This window comes from Ammospiza caudacuta, chromosome 12 (assembly GCF_027887145.1).
Source record: "Ammospiza caudacuta isolate bAmmCau1 chromosome 12, bAmmCau1.pri, whole genome shotgun sequence".
NCBI classification, from domain to species: domain Eukaryota; kingdom Metazoa; phylum Chordata; class Aves; order Passeriformes; family Passerellidae; genus Ammospiza; species Ammospiza caudacuta.
This window is the reverse complement of record NC_080604.1, coordinates 14,765,867-14,782,804: the sequence shown is the minus strand read 5'-3', so window position 1 is coordinate 14,782,804 and position 16,938 is coordinate 14,765,867. Positions and strand designations below refer to the sequence as shown.

The 16,938-nt window shown below is 36.4% G+C and overlaps 1 protein-coding gene across 2 annotated transcripts in view; it reads left to right on the top strand.

Moving 5' to 3' along the window:
• The window catches only part of FHIT (fragile histidine triad diadenosine triphosphatase), a 517,184-nt gene that overhangs the window by 43,899 nt on the left and 456,347 nt on the right, over positions 1-16,938 (top strand). For both annotated transcript variants that reach the window (XM_058813019.1, XM_058813020.1), the window contains one exon: positions 15,637-15,699. The gene's annotated coding sequence lies outside the window, so the exon portion shown is untranslated. The remainder of the gene's footprint in view (positions 1-15,636; positions 15,700-16,938) is intronic.

Sequence of the window (16,938 nt, the reverse complement as noted above, 5' to 3'; positions counted from 1 at the left end):
AGCAGGAGTATTTATTTCTGGAGACAGAGCTCGGGCTGCTATTCCATCACATATTGAGGGAGGCCCCTGCAGTTTAGGGTGACTCTCGCTGTTGATGCCCAACACATCCATGATTTTACAACATAAATTTCTGTGGAGAGGGAAGCGCGGTATTCATGTGTTTAGCCCTGACTGTGATGATAACCTCAACTTTTGGTCACTACAACAGTGTTGGGCATTCTCCTTTTTGCTCCAGGAGTAGTGTCTGCAAAAACATGGATTGTTAAACCAGCTAGACTGCTTGTTAGCTCAACAAACTAATGCTGCTTCACTTGCTTTAACAGGATTGTTAACCAATATGGATTTGATTCAACATGGTTTACTGCAGAATTGAGCCCCTGTTGGGTTTTTGCTTTTAGCACATGGACATGTATTTGAAGATTTGATATGAACCTTTCAGATCACTCACAGTCTATTCCTGTGCATATTAAAGCTTTAATAGATAATGTAACCAAATTAAAAGCAGTAGATGGAGCTGATTGGCTTAACAGTCTTTTTGGAGACTGGGGGATCACTGGATGGGTCAAAAATTTAATTAAGATGGGAATGTGTGTATTAGGGAGGCTATTAATTATAGTGATACCTGCCTTGTTTGATTCAATGTATTCAGAGATTGATTAATAAATCAATAAAACAAATAACGATTGTAGAACAAAAAGGGGGAAATGTAGGAGATCAGACAACTACTGAAGTGGAGTTGGGTAGCACCACAGACCTCCTGGCCCTGGTACAGTGGAAGCCATGGGAGAGATAAACTCAAGGCAAGAACAAGAAGTGAAGACATCACATCTGATTGCGCTGGTGCAAGAGGATATTAACAAGGACTTGATAACTGAAAAGATTATGTTGCTAAGGGAACACGGGCAAGGGGTTCTGAGTTGAAAATTTTGTGTGGAAGTAACAGAACTCTAAATTCTGGTGATTAGTGTAATAAACTGGCTTTGCTTGCATACAGCATGGTCTGTCTCTCTCAATTGCTGCATCTCCTGACTATGGGTTGGCCATGGGCTGCCCTTTGTGTTCTGACAGGAGAAAATCCTGATACAAGGCACAGGTTCCATGGTTCCAGGAAGATACTCATGCTTCCTTCTCCAGCTCTGAGTGTAAATAGCTTTGCGAGGGCAACCTTGCTCACTCCTTCCAGCCCTGGTGCTCTAAGTCGCACTCTTGTTTTCTGTTTTCTCAGGATTAAACTCATAATTGCTTCTTGGCCTTTTAAAGTTTTTTCCTTCTGGCACCTCCACCAAGCTGGGGTGAGGTCATTAGGGTTAAATCAGTGGAATGCCCCAGACTTTGCAAAAACGATTCTACTACTTCAGGTTGATTATTTCCCAAAAGTAGCTTCTAACAGAGACCTTTTAGGAGAGATCCAGTGACTTGGTAAACAACTTATTCTGTTTCAGCTCCATGCATGTTTTTTAAAAAGCTTAAGTGCTTATGTAATTTAGCTGAAGAAAGGTGATTTAGAATATTAAAATAAAAATAATTATAGCAAATTTCACAAACTACTTTCAGATTCCAATTAATAACTTTTTGCGATGAATATCTGCACAATTGAAACAAAGCAGCTGCTGTCTACAGAGAAGTGAACATTTGGACAATTTGTCTACTTTTGGAAAAACCACAGTACCTTTTATGAAGATATATGGAAAAATAAAGGAAGGCTGTAATTTTAGAAGAAAATCCAAATGGTAATTTTTGTTACTTTCATATTTTAAAATTGATAATAAGATATTCCATAGTACTTCTTGCTTTGTGGAGAGAAAGATGAAAAATTTTATTAGATACAACTTATGCTAAAGCATTTTATTCAAGGAGGTCTTAATGGTTGTTATTGAGCACTTAGACTAACAATCCTTACCTATTGTTAGTGCTAAATTACATTTCATTTTGACAGTTGACCACTGTGTCACTTTTCCAGAGACTATTTTCTTCTTGCGGTGAATGTGACATAAAGAGAATCGTTTATCTATGAATATTGTTTCTTGTAGATTTTTTGTTCTTACCAAGATGCTTTAACAGGCTTCAAGACTTCTGGGAAGAGTGGTTTTTTTTTTTCATTCTCCTGAGATTTTTCTGTGCAAAAGTTGTAAAGTGTTGAAAGCATAGATTTTCGTTGATTAATGTAGCCTTTGAGATTCTCAACTTCTTGGCAACCTGTCCCTGAAGATTCCTTTTCTTTCTTTTTTTTTTTTCTTCCCATCACCTTCTTCCTCTTCCCTCCAAGATACAGAGGAGTAAAAAGGTATCTACCTGCTAGGGAAAAATATGCTTGAGCATAGCAAGGGGAATTAGTCTTATTCCTAGCTTTAAAGCTGAGGTTGTTCCTGAAGTTGTACAGACATAAGCCATAGTGGATCTGTGAAAACAATGTGACATAACAGAAACTTGATTTAGTGTAGCAACAGTTGAGCCTCTGGTTATGCACTCCCGATTCTGAATTGTTGTCTGTAGGTCTTTGCAATTAGAAAGCCTTTAAAAGAACTGGACTCCAGTGATTCAAAACCATGCTGGTTTGCTTTAGATTAGGAAGAAAACCCAGTTATATGTTGTCTTTGCATTCAGAATAATGTGAATGTCAGAAAGTAGTGAACACAATGTGCATAGTCTTTTCTAATTGTCTTGAGTTTCTAAAAGATGCTTCAAGTTGTAGTTTCCCCTCTGTGTGCTTGACTCTAGGAATGCCTGTTGTTAAGTGGTGGTGGGTATGTGAAAGTACTTGCAAGAAAAATTTCTACTGTCTGTTTAGGCTTAACCAATGACCATTAGAATAAGCAGTGCAACTGCAGAGGAAAAAGCCACAGCTCTCAGGTTTTTGATGTTCAGTTTGTCATGCCTTTTTTCTCATTGGCTCAAAATCTTCCTTTTTTTTGTTCTGAACATTCTAGGAAATAGGCTACATAGCAATGACTCTTGATGCTGGACATGGGGATCCTTAACTGCAGCTGTCCCTGGAGGACAGCTCACCAATGACATAAATAAATGAGGACACTTCTGTCTGTGAGTTTACAAAGCTGCTTGCTCTCTCTGACAATTGATGAAGAATTGGTTGAGACTTAAAGAACCTTAAGACAACACTTATTCATAACATTTTCTCACTTTTTTTTAATATTTATCTGAGAGCTTCCTTGCATTAATACATGAATTTTGAGGTATAAATACCTCTACTTAATAAAGAGCATTATGCATATATATTTTCTATATGTAACTGTGTCTGAGGGAACTACAATTTGGGCTTAGTATAACTAACTAAAATTCAGAGGCTGTTGTTTATCATAGTCATGACTGACAGTTTTTTAAAATATATATATTTATCTATTAATAGCTGGGGTCATTGTGCTAAAACATGTCTTTGTTTTCCACTTGTGCTGCAGCCAGATTAGTTTTATTCAAGTATCCTCAGGTACTCAGTATCCATTTCCTGATAGAGCCTTATGAGGTCAAGACCCTCATTTTGGACAGGACATTTTGTGTGTTTTGTTTACATAAATGTGTATTTAATTCACTTTAAGGTGTATGATAAAAATTCCTCAACTTTTCTTTGTTTGTAAGGTTCCAGCATAGACAGCTACTTCTACAAGAATCTAAAAGGGTGTGAAAAACTGTATTTGCAACTTCTGAAAACTAGAATATGAAAAGTATTAGGATTTAGAGCAGGTTAAGTATGTCTTCTACTTGTATCTCAAGGTATTGCAGCTGTTGACAATCAAACAAGTTTTTTTACCAAGCAGTTTTAGGAAATCAAAAAGTATTGCCAGATTTGGTACATAAAATAGCAGCTCTGAAACAATGATCTGAGTCGCTGCCTTTCCCAGGCTTTGTAAATGACTGCTGTGGCTGATCAATAGGTTTTCTCTTAGCAGAGAATGTGGTGAACCCTCCTCTCTTGGTCCCATTCCAGTGTTGGATAATAAGATATAACTAATTCATCATCTCTCTACAGTTTGCCAGTAATCTGTTATTAATGCTTGTATTCAAGTAAATAAAACTAAACCTGACAGATGTAAAAACTGTTGCATTCACATCCTTATGATGCAGTGAGGTGTAAAAAATTGGCTAGGAACTGAAAAGTATAGCTTTTCATGAAACCTAATGACAGTGTCTAACTTCCTGATGAAAACACTTTTTTGTGAATGTCAGTGCACAGAGAATTGTTTAGACAGACTGCAATGATGATTGCTAAAGAAATATTGAAAGCAATGAAATATAGAATAACAACCTTCCATTGGTTTTGTTATAATTCAAATACGTTATCACTTGTGTAGTATCATGTCATATGAAGAGTCACGTAGAGTGTGACAGCTGATCCTTGAAAAGGAAGTCGTGGGGGAAAAGGTTTTCTTCTGATATCTTGAAGATTTAATATGGATGTTGTCATGTGTTTTGTGTCTAAAACCCAATATTATGGAAATTTGAGATGGAAGACACTTGGAATTAAACTTTTTTTTCTTGTGGATGGTGTTTGAGGCTCCCATTAACTTTCATTAGTAATTAAAAGATCCTCTTCTGAAAACAATTGATTTGGGGAGTAATCTTACTCAGTGGAAATACTTTGTTGAAGGGAGCATCTGGTTGCATTGTTTTTGCCTGTGCAAATCGAGCCAACCAAAGGAGGCTGCTCTCTAATGGCATCCAACACAGAAGGTTACATTTCTGAAAGGTGATTGTTTCCTTATGATTGTTCATATATTGCATTTATGCTGAGGTACTGCTTATCTAATAATTGCAATACTTAGTGGTATAATGACTTTTTTAGAAAGGAAAAGTTTTTATCCTCTTAAAACAATGGGTCACTATGTACGTGAGTTAGCAAAACCCTTTGAGTTCCCTTTACACTGGAAATAAATTGCGAATCTTTGATCTCATTCATCTAAATTATACCTCTGCTAGGAAATCTCAATTAGAGGTTAGCAGGGTGCAGGCAGTAGAGCTGCACTGCTTTAGGTCCTTAAAACAGAAGGAAGCCTTGAGGGGGGCTGTGTGTGTGCTCTGCCTAATCCCTGCTCTCCTGAAGCCTGGAATGCAGCAGGGCTGTGCAGAGCTGTCTGCTGCATTGGGCATTTGGAGATAAGGCCACATCCTCTGAATGAGCTCAGGAGTTTGGCTTTTCTGGGGTAACTCTTAGTCCCCCATTATCTGCTGCCTTGACAAGAGGTGCGTGTCCTGTTATTGGTGTCGGTGTCTCCTTGAGGAGTCAGGGGCATTCTCACTCAAAACCAGAAAGTAGAACTCCAGGTTCAAGTGATTGCTCTGAGCAGAAAAAATCTGCCCTGAATTTACAATGCTTATAATAATGTGTTCACTAGCTGTTTGTAAAATCTTCACAAATCCCAAGTCTTTCCGCCTTAGCTCCACACACCTTATGTCCTTTCTGAATGAGTTAGGTTGTCTTTAAAGCAAATGAAAATATCACATTGTTAATTTGTCTGTTCTACTATAGAAAATAAATTATTTACATAATCAACAAAAATGCTTTAGGATATAACTTTGACACTATTTTTCTTTTTTATTTTAAAACCTTAATTCGGTGTTGGTTTATGGTATCATGGGAGGGAAACAAAAATGAACTTTGAAAGAATTGAATTTTATTTTCTCTTAAGAGGTTAAAATAATGTACCTGTAGATTGTTTTGTTGTAACAGTATTTATCGGAGTAGAGTCCATTTAAGCTTTTGCTCTGTTACTTCTGTGGAGAGATAGATGGCTGAAAAGAATATAAAGAATGTAGTATTTTTCCAGTTCTGTTTTCAGTGAAAGTGCTCATTGTGTCCCTTGGCTGCTTGAATACAAGTGCAGAAAACAGGAAGAGACAGTGCAAGAAAAAGAATTTGTATATGAAATTTCATCCAGTGAAATACAGAAAAACTCCCCATATTCTCCACTCCTTCCAAACCAAATCACAGAAAGCTAAGTAACAACAAAATCCTAAAAATTCATTGAGTTTTTACATTGGTCGTGTTGTGTGCTCTTGGACAAACTGGGCTGACTTTTTTTTAGATGTTAAACTTTTATAAGTGACCACACACAATACTTTGTTCTGTCACTTGGAATTTCTGTTCATATCTCCAGTTCAATGAACCTTTTCCAGTGGTATCAAACATGACTCAGTATTGGGAAATACTATCAGAATATTAAATTTGAGGTACTTTATTTCATTTTCAAGTTTCATTTATTGATAGGACATATTCCTCTAATATGCTTAATTAATGAAACACCTCAGGCCCAATCCATCTGAGTGCTGCTGGCTATTCAGCTGTAGCAGAGGGATCATCATAAATACCAAGCCCTTTTTTTGCTCCACTGTTGAAAAACAAAAGCTCTTCTCTCTCTCAAATGATATATTTGGTATATATTTGTTGAAAGAAGCCCCAACAAACCACAAGAAACTGTCTCCTGGTGGTAAGGTCAGAGGTGATTGCTGTCACACAAGGGAGGAGCTTGACTACTTCTTCAGGGAGATACAAGAAGAGCTGGCTTATTGAATTGACAGATTTTGCCTCTAAAAAGGCAGTGAAGGAGACTTGCTGAGACTTCAGGATCGAAGAAAAGGTTTTTAAACATAGACATGGTGGAAGAGTAGATAGCCAGGTCATGGGAAGCTGTAGAAAATCAAAGAGGGATACCTGGAAACAAGAGATGATGAGGAATGTGAAGGAAGTTTTAGACTGAAGGATGTATTGGAATCTACAGAAGAAATACATTTGATATAGGAGATATGGTAAAATATGGAGTGCAGGGATGATGAGTTACTATTTCTAATAAGCAGCTTGCACTTACATTCATCACTGCATTTCAATCATTGAAAAATCAAAACTTTATTTAAGGAAAAGAAATGTTCAGAAATAGCCCTTTATATAGTTAATAGCCTGTCTGGTCAGTAAGCTGCCAAATATATGCTGAGCTTAGTATTCCCACTGTGATTTCCTTTTCCATAATGGAAAGAGCAGGAATGGCTTTCATAAAGACTATTTGTCATCTTTTAAAGGATGTATTGGATTTTTTATTTTTTTTCATTCTAAAAACATGGCCTTTGGCATTCACAACATGCATTTTTCATAAATGCAATTCCTTGGCGGAGTGAACTATTCTGATGTTTGTAAGAAGTACGATTGTATCAGGAAAAAAACTTTAAGCAGTTGAATGCAGGATACTATAGAGTTTCTATAATGCAGAAAAAGTGTTTCCTAGAAAAAAAAATCATCAGATTGTTTTAAGGTTTTACTGAAAATATTTTACTTCAAAAGCTTAAATTATATTTGATCTAAAATTTTGTGCTTTTTCCTACATTCCTGCTTAAACTATGATTAGAATGTTAGTTCAAAGATACAATTCCTAATGAAGGCTGCTCACATAATTGCTGGAAAATTATGTTGGAATTGTTGGAAAATTGTTGGAAAAATTGTTTCCATAACTCTGGTAATCTACTAAAGATAAAATGAATTAGAGTAGAACCACAATTCTTTTTCTTTTTCCCTTCCCCTCAAAAAAACCCCAAACCCAAACAACCAACCCCAAACTTGTCCTATTGCTTAAAGGTATTATCTATAGATAAACCTTTTGGTGGTAGAATAAGAATTGTTAGATTTCAGTTTAGCAGAAAATAGTGCTGACCCCCTCTCCTGTTGGCCTTGGTACAATTCTTACCATTTGATGTGAAAGGAAGGAATCTGAAAAATGAACAATAACTTCCAGCAGTATGAAAAAGTATATTTTAAATTACTCTATTAAAGCTGTTTAGCTCACTAGCTCAGATAGTGATAGATAGCTTAGATATCTTAGATATTGAATAATTGCCCAATTTCTGTTACCGTAGTTGAAAAATTGTAAATCTGTTTGCTTTCTCAAAAATCTCCACTGCCTTCTAAAAATCCCATTTGCAACAGTTTTTAAATGGCATTCTTAAATTCCCAACTGTTATCAGCAGCAGTAAGACTTTAGTGGCTATTGACTACTGAAACTGTATTTGACTTCAGTATTAAATATTCTGTTTTACAAGGACATTTATGGAGTAAAAAGAATTCTCTGCCTCCTTCCCTCCCCATAATTAATAATTTTGTCATGTGCCCTCTCTGTGCCTCTTCTGTAACCATGGCTCACCTTAATACCAGGGTTTGACATTAGAAGCCTCTCCAGAGAGGAAGAAAATCATTCAGAAATGAGCTGTATAAAGGTTATTAAACCAACACTTAAGATTCTAGTCCTGCACATTTTCCTTTGCCCCTAATTACATGCCAAGAACAGCAATGTAGAATTTTCAGTATATACATATGCTGAATGTATCTTTATCAGTGGAAAAGTACCTACAGGGAACTCAAAGTTTACTCCCAGCAGTCACATATATTGCTTATAAACATTTAGACTGCTGGTTTTTTCAAGGACGGGGAGGAAGTCTTGGGGGTTGAGTGTCCTAAAATTACACACTGAAGTACATATGCAATAGGATTCTTTTCTTACCCCTTGTTGTATGGGTCAGGTTTTTAGCTGATGTTGTTTTATTGACTGCACTGTTACTCTTTCTATAAGTAAAGGCAAATTGCACAAGGAAGTTTCGAACATTGGGTAGATGCTGTGTGAATACACCCCTGCTTGCAATCTTCTCATTTGTCACCTCCCAGAAAGCTCCAGGTCTAACCTGAATAACAATAGCCACAATACATGGAACAGTGTATTAATTTTCCAAATAACTTTGAAATGTAGGCAGAGACCCTCTTACCTTAAGTTTTTCTGTTTCTAAAGCTTCCAAAATCCATGTAGACTGGGGGAAAGTTAATTTTTAACCACCAGAGCGTAGCATGCTGAGTTACATTGCCTGTACAGGTAGCAGACAGGGGCAGCTGCAGAGCAGTGATAATTTGCAGTGTGGCTGTTCCACCTTGCAGTGAGTGACCCTGGCAAGGTGGGGTCCTTTCAATTAGCAGGATGAGGCAGTGAATTCCCCTGCCATTATGTTCTTGTTGCCAGGATCTGCTGCTGATTTACAAAGTATTGCATAGGTTGGCCATTAAAGTCTAATTCCTTTAATAACAATTTAACACAAGCTTCCTTTCCTAATTTATAAAACTATCTGGGTCTTTTTCTAACCAATATTTTCAACCTTGTGTGTGTCAAATGAATTATTTGAGACTGTAGAAGGTCTCTATATATTTATTTTTTGTTGGCATTTTCAGTGAAGTTTGCCTAATACGGGATGAAATTATTTTGCCCTCATGAGGGGTGAAGAGGTAATTCAGCTTAGCTGAGCAAAGGTGCAATTTGTGATATTTAGTGCTTACTAAAAAAAATTCAAGTAATTGAAGCATTTCTAAAAGCTTTAGAATTCCCAAACTGTTTAGGTTGCTTCTGCTAATTAATAATAATAAAGCAGCACCACAAAGGCATGTTTTAGCCAAAATGAGAATTTCCGAAATTGACAGAACTTTAAATATAGTTTTTTCAAGAAACAGAAAAGGCAGTGCTAGAAAAAAAGTTGTGAATTATGAAAATCTGGAAATTCTATGTTATCCATAGGCATAGTTTGTAAAATAGCATTTAAGTTAGCTTATTTCTCAGTTCTTCGAATTCAGATATTTTTTGACAGTAAAAAATTGGAATGCTTAGCTTGAAATCACTGATCTGGTTACTAAGTCAAAACAAGAGACAGATATTGTACAATTATGCTGGGTGTGTATGTAATGCTACTTTTTTGTCTTGTTCACGGTTCAGTTTTCAGCTAAATACCCACTATAAAAGGTAGTTAGACTGGGCATGAACAATTATCGGGGGTCATGTCTTTAATGGTTGTTTTTCCACTTTAACATCTATAAATACAAATTTTGTTTTGTTAATGAAATATACATATTTTCTTACTTTAAAGTTTTCCCTCTTTCTTTATTTCAGGAATGCATCCCCATTTGTTTTGGTTTTCTAAGCACATTCTAGTCCTAATTTGTAAATCAAATAATTCTGTTTATTTTGAAACACTTTCCCCAAGTGTAGTTCCGATGTTCTGGCCCTTGTGTCATTATTGATGTTCAGGGCAATGGGAATGGGGCAGCATTTCTACTGCTCCTTGGCTGTTAAAATTCATGTCATTTGCTTAAAAATTAACTTTCATGGTGCACAAGCAGTGAGGGCATCTGTTGAAAAACTTCTTGATGTTATTTTTAGATATTATTCATTTCAATATGTGTTGCTTTTAATATTCTACTTCTTGGTCAAATGATGAGGAAACAGCTACACTGTAGTGTTATCACTATTGATACCTGTGGAGTGTTTATACTCAATTAAAATATGCAAAATTGAGAAATAAGTTTTGATTAAAAACTAATTTTACTTATCTGATGTGAAGTTTGATAAAGGTTTTGAATCTCTGAACTAGCATTCATGTTATTGCACCAGCATCTGTGCTGTGTTCCGGATTTCTTTCTGATATTGCCTTCAAAATGAGTATCATGTCTCCTTATAGTTCTCTGTTGGATATTTTCTGGTTTGCCAGAAGGTGTTTAATTACAAACTAAGCTTATGCAAGTATTTGATTCAAACTGAAAAATGTTATTCTGATTTTTGGATCTAATCCTTTGTGATGTTTTTATTTATTTAGATTGTACTATGTCTATTTTAGTAATTTAAAAACCTTTAGGTACTTTGCATTTACTTTCAGGGTTGTCTATTAAATTTTTCATGTGATGCAGTCTGAATTCCTCACTGTTACTGGTGTGGTTTCTCCCTTGCTTACACACAGGTTTTGTGCACATATTAGTATTTTTATACTTGTGAGTATTTCCCTATGTGCCTGACTCTGTCTTCTGTCTTGAAAAATAGTTTGGGAACATGCAGTTATCAGTATGTACAAAAAAATTTTAATAATTCAACAATTCTGACTGCTGCTACTTTGCCAGAATCTGTTGTTCTGTTGTAAAATGAATAAGCAGATTTAATTAGGGGAGTTAGAAGGAGTATTACTTGAGAGAAAGAAGCATTCTGGTGCATAATTGGTGCTAATTCAGATATTTTAGGTACAAATTGTGACCAAATGATTCTTGCCTTGACACCTGCACTGTTTGTGTGTTGAGGGGGGGAACGGTAGGGCCACTGTTTATCTGCAGCTGGCCAGGGGATTGCAGCCGTTCATTTCCTAAAGGTGGTTTTATTATCTGCTTGCTTGTAAATTTTACTGTTCCAGTCTTGTTTCCATCCTCTGTTTGAGGTGGAAGTGAGGAGAGTTCCTGCTAACAGGCAGTCAAAGCACAAGTCATGTCTTGGCCCACTGGGGTTACCTGGTTCTCAAGCCTCAGTAAGGGCTTTAAGTTCCTCTCTTGATACTTAGGCTGGAATTTAGTTATTTAAGAGTCTGACTTTTATCTTAAATCTCTATGAAATGAGATTTGTTGGAAAACATGCACAGCTTGAACTTCAGTCAAAAGCCTGCATTTAGGGAACACATTCCCTTTCATGGTCACCCACAGAGCAAACATTTAGAAATGTTTTGCAGACAATTGATTTGCTTAATCCTTTATCAAGTTATGTTTTGGATCTCAGTTTTTAAGAGCCGATTTTGTAACACATTTTTTTGTGATAACTGTATTATTGATACCTGCAGAAATAAGTATTCTATTTCTTGTGTTATCCCAGGCTTTTTCTGACTGTAGTTAATTCACTGTGTGTTATATCCCTTCCATAGAAAGTCAAGTGCAAGTGAATCCCATATTTGCTTTCATCATGGGGATTATGGCATACAGGAGTGAATCAGTTCTACATTTGACCAGTAACTCAGTAACCAGCACTGAATCACTTTCTTAAATAAAAACCTGACCTTTAAAAAGTTTCATCAAATGTGATGCGTTTTGTGCACTGATTGCGTGTCTCCCTTCCAAGAGTGGCAATAGGAATGGCAAACTGATTGAAATTCTGGGCAAGGTACAGATCAGATTGATTTACTTGGTGTACAGTTGCTTTGAACCTGTTTGCAATGGAGACTTGTGGTACTAATGAAGGTCTTTTCTCTTGGAATATTATTACTCCCTTGATCCTCATTTTTTCTGTTTGGTTCTTTTTTTTTTTTTAATGGTAGTGTTGCACCATCTTATTGCACAATAAACTCTGAATTTGTTATAAAGCTGTACTGTTCCATTAAAACTATTGTAACTGCTTGCTTAAATCCAGTTTTGATAAAGCAGAAAATTAATTCAGTTTCTAAACCAAGTAAATCTCTACCAACCAGTCTCATTTTATCAGTGAGAACTTGTGAGATTTTGTAGTTTCAGGTATCTTTCTCTGTTACTGGTACAGATCAGTGGAACTGTAGCAACTTAATATTTTTGTTGGAATGGGGATGAAGGGATAGACTTTGCTATGCTAGCAACAGGGCTGGCTGTAGCCTATAGAAAAATTGATTATAAGGATTTTTTTTATTGCATTACTGATAAACCCAGGCTGTACTGGTGTATAGTATGCATGGACACCTCCCTTGTACTTGATTTATAGCAGTTCTATAGTTTTTAGAAAAAGAACTTTTGAATTTCTTGTAATAAGAACTTTTCATATTTTCTCTTCTTCTGTGTGATTTATAAGAAGTCTATTTCTCTTTTATACATTGCCCTGATTTCTAGGAAGATTTTGTAAATGTTCCTAATTGCCAGTTTGCACCCAGAAATCCGAATTACTTATTGCTTTGGGCCAATTTATAACACATCTCTTAGGCCTGTACTGAGTTTAGGAATTACAATACCACAATATAGTACTAATAGAGGCTGAACTGCCTTTTTTTTTTTCCTCATATTTGTCACTACCCCTCAAATAACTCACTCCAAAGTGTCTGTTGGTGTGCTGCCTCATGAGTGTTTAATGATGACTTTCATTCAGTCTGAGCTGTTAGTAGGTCAGAGATGCCTCATATCTTGGATGGAGTTGTGAAATATCCTGAGTTTATTATCCTATTAAAATTCATTTTAAATGTCAAAGTTTCTAATTTGAACAAGGAAATTTAGTTTAGGAGCATCTTCAAAGTAGGACACAATTTCCTCCTTGAGTATCAAGTGAAGTTATCAGATAAAAATAAAAATAATTTTACAGCATATGATATTTAATTTTTTCTGTGTTTTAACTTCAGGTAGTTTGCAGAGGGGGCTATAAGAAATAATCATTCTGTGCTCTTTTATGATTTACTTTCTATGTTAAAAGCAGTTTGGAGAAAAAGCCTGTCTAACCAAAGATACTGATTATTTTAATAAAACAAACTCAAGCATTCTTAGCAAAGCCCACTGCAATTTTTTCCTTTAGAAAATTCTATGCTTTGCCATTCCCACACTGCCTCATTGTTTGCTTTGACCTAGTTTGTTGTCTGTTCTGTGATGATAATTTAATTTTTCTCCCTTGCCAAGCTGTGGCCTGTCTGCCCAGGCCTTGTCCTCTCGCCTGGCTGCGTTGTATTGGGTTCTCTTCTCACAGTAATGAATGTTCAGGTTGTTGAAGCTGCAGGTGAAATATTATGGGGCAAATAGATGGCCAAGCTAGATGGTAGTGTGAGTCTAGAATTGTCCAGATGAGCACGAAGATTATCAGGTAATGATCAAAAGAAATGTTTTTCTGAGCCTTTTCAATGTGGTTCTGTTTCTGAAGTTGGACCCACAGTTGTTCTGTCAGCTGCTTGTAAAACCTGAAGCTGGAGCTTTGATAAATAGTCTCTTTTCTTGTTAATAAAGAAATGTCATTAATGATATCAGATATCAGAGGTACTGGCTTGTTGCTCTCTGATTAGTTCCTTGTGTGGAACTATGAGATTAACCATGGAGGACGAAAGACATGATAAATTCATTTAGTGATAAGGACTTAGAGTAATCAGGAAGTAGGTTGCTGGTTTGTAAAGCTTAAATGTTAAGTTCCCTCACAAAAAACCCCCAACAGTTGTGGTGTTCTTTTCAGTATCACCAGATCACTGTTGAGTTTTGAGAATGGCTCATGTGAAGCTCAATGAGGAAAATGTGTGATGTCTCAAATTCTGTCAAATAGATGGCATTTGGTATCACACAGCAATTTCAATTTCCAAAGGAAATTATAGCAGCATAGGAGAAAATAACTGTAATTTTTTAAATGGTAATCAATTTTGTGTGATACAAGCCTCTTAGTGTTTGATACCTCCATCATAATGGTGTGTAACACTCTCTCCAGAATTCCCCCATTACTGTAACTTTCTCTCCAGACTAATTTACATGTTTGCATGCTCAGAGTCTGTACTCTGAGAAATAGAGATCATTTTCAGAGATGCTGGCCTGCATCCTGAATTGATCATTGCTGTACCTGTGGGGCTGAGTAGCTATCCCTAATGTCAGTAGTCTATTTTGAATGTTGCAAGTCTGTATTGTATTCTGAATTACTTAATAAAGCAGTCTTAAATAGCTTATATAAAAAAAAAGACATTAATGACAATGAACACTTGGATTTAATCATCACATTTTCATGACTTGAACTTCAAAAGTTTTGATGACATCCTACATTTATTTAGAATGTAAGTCACAGTTATTCAGTCATTATCAAATGTTGGCCTTCTCAGCTGAATCTGTTGCTCTAAAAAGATTTGCAAAAAGTACTTGTTTCTTGTGGCCACACAGAAAAGAGACTCTTGTTTTTGTTCTACAACGTGAACAAAAATGCAACCTGTCTTAAATTCTGGTATTGATGTAAGAAGAGTTAATATTGGGAAATTGAATTACTTTCATGTGCTCTAAATATAAGTTTCAAGACAGTTAATTTCAGAATGGTGTTTCTCAGCAGATGTGTGGAATTTATAATAGATCTTATCCTCACTATGAGCCTTAATATACAATTATATAAAAATTCTAGAAATGTCAAGTAGGGAAAAATTCTTAATGCAAATCAATAACAATTTGGCCGTATTGCTAGATCAGTTGTATTTTGAGGTTTGTAATTTTTCAATGAATAGACAATAATGTTTTACATAAGCATTGTAATTTCTTTTTATATTGATTTGTCTTGATAGTTCCTTTAGTTATTAGCATGACTATTATTTGTTTGACACTACCACCTAGTGAATGTGTTTCTTGTCATAAGCTGCAGTGCAACTTCCTGCTCACACACAGAAGATACCTTGCCAATAATACCAAAAGCAGGACAAAATATTATCTCCCTTTTACAGATGTTCTGCTTAATGTGAGTACTTACCTTGGCTTCTGGGCAGAGTTGTACAATGCATGCTGGAAACTTTGCTGCCACAACCACATTGTCACTGGTTCTTTTGGGATTTAAATTGAAGTCATTTGGATTCTCTGTGTATAAACTGCAAAAACACCTCTTGATTTGAGCTGTAGAGTTGTGTACCTGCACCTCAATGGGGTGACAAGTTCTGTCACCAGTACTCTGCTATTAAGAGCTAATAAGTAAAGAGTCTTCCAAGCTTTGTTTGTTTAATCTTCCATTCAAAACAGCCCAGTTTCTTGGATAGTTGGAGCCTTGCTTTGGTGGGGGCTCATGTATTCAGGCTCATGTTTTGTGTTAAGGTCCAGAAAAGAGTTGAGTGCAGGAATCACGTTGCTGCAGAAGCCTGAGTCCCTGCAGCTCATCCTCCCATCTTCTCATGCTTCTCTCTGTTTTTTCTCTGCCCCAGGATTTGGGAATCTCATCACTGCTCCCTTCATTGAGGCCCAGAGGTCCCTCTTCTGCTGTACTTGTGAGTTGGTGGTAGTCTCCAGAGTGATGCAGTGATTGGGTTTGGGTGGGGGGTTGTGCTTGGTGGTGTATTTTCAGTGGCTCTTCACTACCCTTGTGCATTGCTGGGTTCTTTACTCACGTGCATTCACACAGATGAGGACAGACTGCAAGGAATGTTCTGGTTGTTCTGACCATTCCTGTGATCCCCTGAATTTTATTGATGCAAATTATTGTATCTTGATAACCAGGGGCCTGTATCATGTGCTAGCTCAAACAACAGATTCATTTGGTTTGCTCAATTTGTGTGTTTTCAATATTGTTTAGTACAGGTACTGTTGAGTGAGCACATATACTCTTAGGGGTGACACAAATTAATTCCACTCCCATCACAAAATCTCTCCATGGATTTATCACAAATTGCTGCAGTTGTGAGTGATTCCATGCTCTCATGAGAAGCATGAGATTAAATTCTGTCACTACTTTACTGTTTTTAATTAATTTAACCTCCAAACTAATAATTTCCCAGTGTCAGTTTCTTTCTCTTTGGTCAGTAGATAAATTAGGTAATGGCAAATTAATTAGTTAATGCAGTCAATGTTTAAAAGCTCCATGAAAGGGATAAGAATGACTGGTGCAGATTCTGTAAATGTTGCAGAAGAAGCGGTTCATGTCTTTAACAGGGAATACAGAAGTTGCATTTTTGCATTAATCGCTTGACTGCTACTGTGGAATTAACTGTGGAACATGCTCAGCTACAAAACAAGAGTGGAAGCTGAAATATTGTAGTGCCAATAGCTAGATCCTGAAGTGATGTTTTTGTGATAATTTGGAGAATAACAAAACCAAGCAGGAATAACTCTGATCGAGCTGAAAAGAATTGAACTGTGCTGTTTGCTGAGGAATAGGCTTTTTTTCTTTTTGAACATTCATTAAGGTATCTCAAAAATAATTTTTTTAAAATTTTTTAAAGAATCTTGAGTCCTTAACATTCTCTATTAATTAATTGCTTAGATTAGTCTGTGCATTCTTACTGAAAATATCTTTATGTGGTGAATAACAGGAAAACAAACGCAGTGAACAGAGGACTGTTGCACTTTTACTGTTTCAATGTAGAATGCTCATGCATTTGGGTTTCCTGGGAGATAAGCCTTACAAGAAAGGCTTAAATAGGCAGCAGAGCAGTGACCCTTGAAGAGACCCATGACCTGAGATGGCAATGCCTTCTCCTCATCCTCAAGTCCTGGCCCTCAGCTTTGCC